The following is a 10,426-nucleotide window of genomic DNA, read 5'->3' as shown; positions in this document are numbered from 1 at the left end:
GAACAGTCATAAACTGTCATTGTGATGGAAACGCAGCGGAGTGCAGTGATGACAGCGCGGTGCGGGCCACATTGCAAGGCCTGGCGGGACGGATTTGGCCCGCGGGCCTTGTGTTTGACACATGTGATTAAAATATATTGGAAAGCTGTGCCTTGCCCTCTTAGAACGCAAGGATAAACTTGGTGTAAGGGCCTCCTGACTGCATGTCCTTCTGTGGGGATCATGAAGAGCTGAGCTGAGGAGCTAGGGGAATACAGCCTTGAGGCAGCTGTCTGAATAAGGCATTGCCAGATCCATGGCTTCCAGTTCCACCAAGTTCATGGAGCATTAAAAGAAAATGAGCCAAAACCTGTTTGGCTCAGTGGATAGATCGTCGGCCTGTGGACTGAAAGGTCCCAGGTTCGATTCCGGTCAAGGACATGTACCTTGGTTGCGGCAGCTGATTGATGATTCTCTCTCATCGATGTTTCTAACTCTCTATCCCTCTCTCTTCCTCTCTGTAAAAAATCAAAATATATTAAAAAAGAAAAGAAAAGAAAATGAAAAGCAGAGATCAACTGTACTGGTTAATTTTATGTGTCTGCTGGGCTAGGCTTTGGTGCTCCGTGGTTTGGTCAAACACCAGTCTAGGTGTTGCTGTGAAAGTGTTTTTTGTTTGTTTGTTTGTTTTTAGATTTAATTAACATTTCAATCAGTAAATTTTAATAAAACATAACCGGCCATAACATGGGTGGGCCTCGCCCAATCAGTTGAAGGCCTTAGGAGGAAAGACAAAGGCTCCCTGACAAGAGGGGATTCTGCCTCCAGACTGCTTTTGGAATCAAGACTACAACATCAACTCTCGCCAGGATTTCCCGCCTGCAGCCTGCTCTGCACATTGAGACTTGCCAGTCCCCACAACTGCGTGAGCCAATTTCCTAAAATAACAAACCAGCCTCTCTCTCTCTCTCTCTCTCTCTCTCTCTCTCTCTCTCTCTCTCTCTCTCTCTTCCCCCCATAGGTTTTGTTTCTTGGTTTCTCTGGAGAACCCCGAGGCACCAACATAAGCTCATAACATTGTTCTAATTTTTTTTTTTTTTTTTTTTTTTTTTTTTTTTACCAACTAAGGCCTCAAAACTGAACAAAAAAGAAAAGCTATCACCTACTGCTTTCATCACTTCATAAAAGAAAAAAACAAACTTCTATTCCCACAATAAGAATGATGTCATATCAGAGTAAAGAAAGCCAAGTCATAGCTAAACAGAGTTTCGGGCATGAATCTTCAAAGCAAGGAAAAGGCGACATAAAACGAGAAGGCCTCTTCCAGGCGAAAGTAGCCACTGAATCGCAAGCGATGAAGGCAGAAGAGGAAGTTATGATGAACAAGACGACCGCTACACTGACATTTGGGAAGTTGAGTTCTGACTCTCCCCTTCACTGCTGAGCACTGTCTCACCTTTCTCGGCCTCACTTTTATCATCTGTAACGAGTGGCATAGAACTTGATGACCTTTAGGGGAATCCCAGCTATTGTAAATAATTATAATTTAAATAGAAATTATTTAAATTATTATTGTTGAAAGCATTACATATGTCCCCTTTTTCCACCACTGAGGGTCAGTTATTTTGATTGAGTAAATTATGTCCTGCTCAATAGCTTACCTCACTGCCCTTCCATTCCCCATTTCCCATGCACAGGTGGAAATGTCTGACCAGCCTTCAGGAGCTGTGCTGTAGGTGACCCCACTTCTGATTATTCTTCCTAAGAGAACAGTTCCCTCTTCCCCCCACCAAAAGAAACATTGTCTCCTGCTTTAAGAATGTGGAAGAGCAAAAGAGGACTATAAGCCTTGAGTTGTCTTTTTTTTTTTTACTTTCTGCCATCAGTACCTAAAGAATGGCATCTCTGCTCATGAGCCAGGCTGACTCTTCTTTTTTCCTTTTGTCACAGAGGATAGTGGGAACAGCTTGCTGTAAAAGCACCTCGCAGTTTCTTCTTAAATGAAACCACACTTCCTTTATGTCCCTTGCTCAGCTCAGCTGTTCATGCAGGGGCTGGGGAGATTTTTCCTCCGCAGGTTTCTTAGAATTCGTTATCCTTGTAGGGTGTTAGAGCTGGAATTCCCCTAAAGGTCACCAAGTTCTATGCCACTCGTTACAGATGGTAAAAGTGAGGTCGAGAGAGGTGAGACAGTGCTCAGCAGTGAAGGGGAGAGCCAGAACTCAACTTCCCAAATGTCAGTGTAGCGGTCGCCTTGCTCATCATAACTTCCTCTCTTCTGCCTTCATCGCTTGCAATTCAGTGGCCACTTTCGCTGGGAAGAGGCCTTCTCGTTTTACGTCGCCTTTTCCTTGCTTTGAAGATTCATGCCCGAAACTGTTTAGCTGTGCCTCGGCTTTCTTCCATAATCTATATATTGACTAGCCTCTCTTAACCTCCTTTTATCTGGGTTAGACACTTCCCCACACCGCTCTGCTAATCTATAAGGGTTTGACCTTCAAAACAGTCTTAGTCCACTCGTGCCTGTGGAGCCTGAGAGGATGGATAAAAATACTTGCTTAAAATTATTGCTTAGGTCAGTGGTCGGCAAACCCATTAGTCAACAGAGGCAAATATCAACATTTACAACGATTGATATTTCTTTGGAGAGCCAAATTTTTAAAACTTAAACTTCTTCTAATGCCACTTCTTCAAAATAGACTCACCCAGGCCGTGGTATTTTGTGGAAGAGCCACACTCAAGGGGCCAAAGAGTGCATGTGGCTTGCGAGCCATGGTTTGCTGGCCACTGGCCTGTGTTAAAGTTACAGAATTCATTTTTCCCCATACAGTGTTTTTATTTTTTATTTTATTTATTTATTTATTTATTTATTTATTTAGAGAGAGAGAGAGAGAGAGAGAGAGAGAGAGAGAGAGAGAGAGAGAGAAGGGAGAGGGAGAGAGATATAGAAACATCAATTAGAGTGAAAAATCGTCACATCATCCATCGGCTGCCTAGTGCACGCCCCCTACTGGAGATCAAGCCTGCAATCCAGGCAGGTGCACTGATTCAGAACGGCACCTGTGACCTCTTGGTGCATGGGTCCATGCTCAACCACTAGGACCCATACAGTATTTGCACTGGTTTTACATGCTTCTCCTTTTTCTGATGCTTGACATTTCATCTTTTGGGTAAAAGGTGTTGTCAGTTTTCTTCTGGAGCCACAAAATTATCCAAGTTTCAGATTCTCATCTACTTTCAGTTGTGCTCTCCCGTTGGATTTTCTCCATTTACAAAAATGGTCCTTCTCTGTATCTATTCACAGAAACAAACTCTGAATGCAAGTTGAGAGCATCTCAGCCAACAGTGAGTCATGGACCTCAGCCTCCACCTCTTCTAAACAGTCCAGCAACCCTTCCTGTTATAGCCAAGACATCTCTCATTTCTCAGGAAGCAGCCATTCCCCGCTTCCCTTGTGCCTCTCACCCCGTCATCTCTTTCTTCTCACACATACAAAATAGAAGCAGCCAGGCAAGGACCTTCTCGGTTACTTTACAAAGACTCTCCCTCAAATATATTCATCTGCAGTTTTTTAAAATTTTGTTTTGTTTCAAGTACGTATTACAAATAGTAGTACATATGTCTCCTTTTTTTTTTTTTTTTTTTTTTTTTTTATCTGCAGTCTAACCTACCCTCAGCAAGTGTCAAAGCCTGAGGTGATCCTAACCTTCTTGACAGGTCATGCTAAGTGTGCCCTTCTGTTCCATCTCTTCAAGTTACCTCTCCATCTTCAGCCTTTCTATAATACTAGATCAGTCCTCTCAGCATTTATTCACTTTCAAGTACTTCCCAACTTAGAAAACAAAAACAACCTTGGACACATCCTCTCTGTCTTCAACTTCACTTTATGACCAAACTTCTTCGAGATCATGCCCCAAATCCACGATCTTACTTGCCATCCACAGTTTGAATCCACTGTGATCAGTTTTTGCTCCCAAAGGTCCATTAAAACTGTTCTCATTGAATTCCTGGTTGCAATAGGCCAGTGTTTCCCAAACTTCTCTCATGATGAGAATCACCTGGTGGAGTTAAAATACAGATTCCTGAATCCCAACTAAGAAGTGCTGAACTAGAATTTTGGGGAACATATAGGTAAAATTGTATACTTAACTTAATGCTGTCTTAGAGCTCTGTCTTAGTTAGGATTCAGGAATCTGTAATTTAACTACTCCACCAGGTGATTCTCATCATGAGAGAAGTTTGGGAAACACTGCTCTAGGCAATAGTAATCTAGAAACGTCTTTGCGAAGGGAGTAGCATTGCCAAATCTTTGGGGAAATAAACTCTGGGGCAAGGGATGGTTTGGAGCAGTGGCGTGAATGTGCGTTTTGCATCAGCAGGGAATTTGTGAGAAGAAAATTCTTGGGTCCCACTCCTGATTATTAATTCTGAAACTCTGGAGGTTGTGGCCCACTGATGTATGTTCCATAAAAGTCAAAATCAGAGAACCACTGGTCTGGAGGAGAAATGGAGACAAAACAAACGAAAGTTAGCAAAAGCCTGAAATAGTCGTGAAGGTGGGTGGAGAATAGCATATGTGGAGACAATGTGTAGTATTCCGTAATGGATGAAGGCCTTAGGCATTTTATTGAGTAGTTATTGACTTTTTGTTTAGAGGCAGTCCTGAGGTTGCCTCAGAATTCTCTCAGCAGGTCCTTACTGGGCTGGGATGCTTTTAATATTAATGGGGAGAACACAGGCCAAGCCCAGAGCTAAAGTTATGACCATCACTGTTTCTTTTTCTTTCTTTCTTTCTTTAAAAAAATATATATATTTTATTGATTTTTTACAGAGAGGAAGAGAGAGGGATAGAGAGACAGAAAAATTGATGAGAGAGAATCATTGATCAGCTGCCTCTTGCACACCCCCTTACTGGGAATGTGCCCGCAACCAAGGAACATGCCCTTGACTGGAATCGAACCGGGGACCCCTCAGTCTGCAGCCAAACCAGTTTCGGCAATCATCACTATTTCTATTAGATTACCTCCTCCAAGATCCTGGTAGATAAACACTGAGCCCTTTTAGTAATCAGTGGTGGACAGTGGGAAGCAAGCTCTCCAAACTCACCCACCTGTGAACAATGAACACTTGTAACAGGAAAACTGACATTTGCAGAACCAACAGGTTTACTCTTTCTAGCATCTTCCCTTCAGTTTCAGCGGGCCCAACAGGCAGTCCAGGTGGGCCTGAGGGACGGTGTAGGTGTATAGTGGCTCTCCACAGTTCACTTTTAGAAACCAATTTTCTAAGATCTCAAAGTAGGAGGGCCTTGGACATGGACATGGTCCAGTGGATGAAGTTAGGTGTGATGGTGTTTCAGTTGCAAGCTAGAGAAAACAACCAGTTGCCTTAGGCTAAAAGGGAATTTATTTAATAGACAGAGAACACCCAGGAGGCTTGGAACCTGGAGGAACAAATGTGAACCAACTAGTTACTAGTAGGTTCATGGCCAGACTCACACAGTGCAATGGCTACTCAATACCAGGAGCCCGCACTGGACATAGGATACCAGGTGTTGCCTCTATTGATAGTCAGACACAGCTGCTCTGAACATATCCTTTCCTACCCAGTTTCCTTGTGTCAATAGTCAAGGGAGGAATAGGGGGTACACCCCAAATTAAAGAGAGGCTGAGGTTGTAGTTTTTTGGCTTCCAGAGGTGACAGTGGTCTGTGCCACTTGCAGAGAACTAAAAGCAAACAAGAAAACCCTACTGATGTAATAGCAAGTCATGTGGTTTTCAAGATAAAGAGATCTAAGACATTACCTAGTTCAGATCCCCAAAGTCAAACCTTTGAAAAACTTTGAGTGCAAATATATAAATTATACTAGGGGCCCAGTGCATGCATTTGTGCACCTTGAAAGGAACTGGTGGGCTTCGAGGGTGTGGTAGGCACAGGGGTGGTTCCTCCATGTACCTGCCCAGGCCCTCCCACTTCAGCCCCCTGTCTGCTGGCAGCTCCTGCTCCCATGCTCTGATGGCTCAGAACTATTGGGGCGGGCACCAGCTGTGGATGCGCCGGCCCCAATAGTTCCGGCAGTTGGACATCCCTCTCACAATCTGGGACCACTGGCTCCTAATTGCTCACCTACCTGCCTGCCTGATCGCCTCTAACTGCCCTCCCCTACTGGCCTAGTCACCCCCAACAGGGCGCCCCCCCCCCCCCCCCCATCACCAGCCTGGTCGCCCCTAACTGAACCTCCGCTGGCCTGGTTGTCTCAACTGACCCCCCCACCCAGTGGTCTGGTCGCCCCTTACTGTTGCCCCCCCCCCCCCCCCCCCCCCCCCCCCCCCCGCACAACCTGCCAGCCTGGTCACCCCCAACTGTTCCTCCCCCCACCCACTGGCCTGGTCGCTCCACCAGCCTGCTACCTCTCAGGTTGTTTGGTCGTCCCTCATAGACCCCCCTGCCAGCCTGGTCACCCGATGCAGCCTGTTTAGTTGAGACGGCTGCTTAGGCTTTTATATAGATAAAAGGGTGTCTGCCTGCAGGTCCCCCCTCAACACACTCACAACTACTTACAGTCTCCAAGACACTTGCAAAGGATTCAAGGCCTTACAATGACACTGAAAAGCGAGAGAGAGCAAATAATTTTAGAAATAGTTTAATTCTCAAGAAGGGTTGGAAGCTGGGCAAAAGCAAAGACAAGAAAGTAGTTGGCAGGCTTATATTTTACCAATTGCTTGCTTGGTCTAGCTGAGTCAACTTAAGCTTAGAAAAGTGACTAATTTCACTTAAAAGTACTTAAAACTAAACAGAACAACTTCCTTTTGTGGTTCCTTGGCCACCATTGTCTCTTCTGGAAAACAAAGCGGTGTGACTCAGACAGTTAAAGCTTGTGAAGAGACTTGAAGGACAGTGAAGATGCTCTGAGCACCTCAATAAGTGTTTCAGTTCTCAAACATGCCTTATTTTGTATTCTGCCTCTGATCTTTTGTACAATCTCTTTGTTTCCAAGTTTTAAATTTCTGTACTACAAAATTATTTCTTTAAAAACCATTCCTGGAAAAACGGTGATTTAATATTCAGATTCATAATACTAATCATAAGGGACCTTGAATATTTTGTTACATTTACAAATTCCTTTAAAAACCAATTAAAAAAAATTCATAACAGCTTCATTCCTATTAGCCCCAAAGTGGAAACAACTCAAATGTCCAGTTACAAATTATAATATATTCAGCTAAAAAGGGAAATACACTTCAGATGCTTGCATTACTATGAATTTCAATACATCCTAATGAGTGAAAAAACCAGAGGCGAATGAGCACATACTGTATGATAGCATTTATGTAAAGTTCCGGAGTAGGCAGATGCAAATTACAGTGACAAAGAACAGTGCGTGGAAGGGGTTGGGGAATAAGGAGATGGAAAGGGATTTCCTTTATAGCAAGGACAATCGGGTGAGGGTTATGCAGTTGTAATGCATTCGTTAAAACTCAAGCATGCTTAAAATATGTGTACTTATTGTTATGTAAAGTACAATCCAATTAAAGAAGTTACACAGACATCCACTCAGTGACAAGAATTTATTACATGTGTCTGAACTCTTGGGACAGAGAAAATGTTCATTTAAGTCTCAAAAAAAAAAAAAAAGATTCTCATAAGAAATTAAGAAACGAAGCGTAGAATTCTTAAGCCTGCAAAAAAATATCCCCCTTTCCCACATAAGTCACCTATGGAAAAAAAAAAAAAAGCTCTTATAAAAATATTCATTGAAACTGATAACAAAATATTTGTTTTATTGTTATAAAATAAAAAATGGTAGACAAGCATAAGTAGTTACAGTTCCAAAGTAGAGCAATACAAAAATGTAAATTATTGCAGTTTTAACAGAAAAGTGTAACAGCCCGGTATTGTCTCAACTGTTTTGAAACCAAGTTGGTTTTCACCATTGCAGCTGAATTTTCTTTTTCCAAATGTCTTAGCACAATTTTGTGAAATAAAGGTCTAACACCACAGAGATGAAGTTCAATGACCATAGTGTAAGCTACTCAGACTTAAAGCAAGTTTAACACATACAACATATTGTCAAAGTAAGAATAGCTTTAAAACAGAAGTTGTCACTAAACATTTCCCAAACGACCTCTTTTCAAGATAGTCGAATGGAAATAAGCATTCTACATGTTTGAAAGAAATAAGAAACACGTATTTACTAAAATTCCCTTTGCCTTGTGTGTAGGCGAGGGAAGTTCAACTAACACTTTTTGGGGGGAATGAGAGTGGACAATACTCATTTTACTCCAGTATCGCTAACTGCAGTCATCATCTGGACTCTCATAAATGAAAAAGAATAGAAAAAGTATGCTACAAACTAGATGCTAAAAGAAATCTTAATGCTGGAGACTTGCTGTGACTTGGTTCTCAGCAACATGACCAAATTGCTGAATACACTGGACAACTTTATAGCAAGGACAATTAGGAAAGGACGAAGGGAATGAAAATACTGAGACACAAGACAAAACCTTGTTATTCCACAGTTTTCTATCCCTCCTCTGAGACACCTGCACTTGTGCCAGAGCCCTATTACCTCCACATTCAGGTAAGTCAGCCCTCTCTCATTCCATCACCAAAAGACTGAACTTGGCAAGAATAACCTGTTGAGTTCTGTCTCTCACTGCTTTTTGCCACTAATTTTCTCAAATAACTATTTCTACCAACCTAAAGTGAAAAATGCAATTAAACACTGAAATAAAATCAATTACCTTTTTTTTTTTTTTTACAGCCACATCTGAATATATTTAAGGAAAAATTTTAAGAGTACTAAACTTATTAAGTACTTGAAAATACTCAAACATCTTACCTTAGCATAATCCATAACATCTGTCAGTAAACTTACTGGCACAAATCAGCAAAATAACACTACAAAAACTTTACACTATACCCTTTAAAAAGTTTTCATGTCATGTAACCTAATTTTTTGGCTGCTAACCTGAATCTCCTATTAAGCTACACAAATAATTTATCCTCTAAAAGTTCCTACTTAACTTTAGAGCACATACATTTTGTATTTCATTTTACAAAAATGCAAGGAAATTTCTTTAAAAAAATCAAAATAAAACCCAAAATGGCAAACATACACAAATAGAACCAAAAACAGACTTGAAGGTAAACTTCAAAGTAAAAGATACACAAACAAAGCAAGCAAGCACTTTAAACCATCTTCAGTGGTAAATATAGTAAAATGAAAAACCCGAGGAAATGTCAAGATGCCAACAAAATAGAATATATTGACTGTATCTCTGAAACTACTTTCCAACATGAACTTATTTTAAAAATAATCCTCAAATATATATATATATAAATGGGCACTTTGTGGTGAATTGAGCATATAATTTGAAAAAATAAGCGCATTTCTTTGCTCCAACATTATGCATAAGAAACTAAAAAATATTAATCTGCTGACTGCATCACCTAATACTGGGATCTTAAGTGTGTGACTTAAAAAAAATTTAATAAGACAAATTGGGATATTATAAGACCAAAGGATGACAAAAGGCTGGACAGATTTGAAAATTTTAATCAGAACAATCTTAGATAGTCACAATCACTTTGACTTTAGACTGGTTTTTTAAAAACTCAATTAGCCGGAACCAGTTTGGCTCAATGGATAGAGCAATGGCTTGGGGACTGAAGGGCCCCAGGTTCGATTCCAGTCAAGGGCATGTACCTTGGTTGCGGGCATATCCCCAGTAGGGGGTGTGCAAGAGGCAGCTGATCTATGACTCTCATTGATGTTTCTAACTCTCTATCTCTCTCCCTTCCTCTCTGTACAAAAATCAATAAAATATATAACTGCTAGAGGCCTAGTTAGTGCACAACATTCGTGCACTGGGGGTCGGGAGGTCCCTCAGCCCGGCCTGCGCCCTCTCAGTCAGACATCCCCCAAGGGTCTGCAGTGGAGGCAAGAGAGGCTCCTGCCACCGCTGCTGCTCATCAGCCTTGAGCCTCGGCTTTGGGCTGAGTGGCTCTTCCCTTCCCTGTGGGAGCGCAATGACCACCAGGAGGCGGCTTCTACGTTGAGCATCTGCCCCCTGGTGATCAGTGTGCGTCATAGTGAACAGTTGTTCCGCTGTTCACTCGATTTGCATACTAGCCTTTTATTATATAGGGTAACATGAAAAAAAATCAGTCGTAATTCATTCCCCTTAACCATATAAGCTCTAAAATTAATAACAGATAACTTGCCTCTCTTTTGCCATTTTTGAAACTGAAAGCATAGGTAAAATTTTCCCACCGACTGTACAGAAGAATAGCCTAGTATGGTAACCAATACTTGTGGTATTTCATAGTCTCTCAAGGCTAGTATCTCTTAGCCTTATTTTAAAATATACAGGAATTTCATATTCAACTAAAAAAAACTAACATTAGAATATAAAATAAGTTTATCAAATATTTGGAAAAACTG

Source organism: Pipistrellus kuhlii, unplaced genomic scaffold (genome assembly GCF_014108245.1).
Source record: "Pipistrellus kuhlii isolate mPipKuh1 unplaced genomic scaffold, mPipKuh1.p scaffold_m20_p_2, whole genome shotgun sequence".
Taxonomy (NCBI): domain Eukaryota; kingdom Metazoa; phylum Chordata; class Mammalia; order Chiroptera; family Vespertilionidae; genus Pipistrellus; species Pipistrellus kuhlii.
This window is presented reverse-complemented; position numbering follows the sequence as displayed.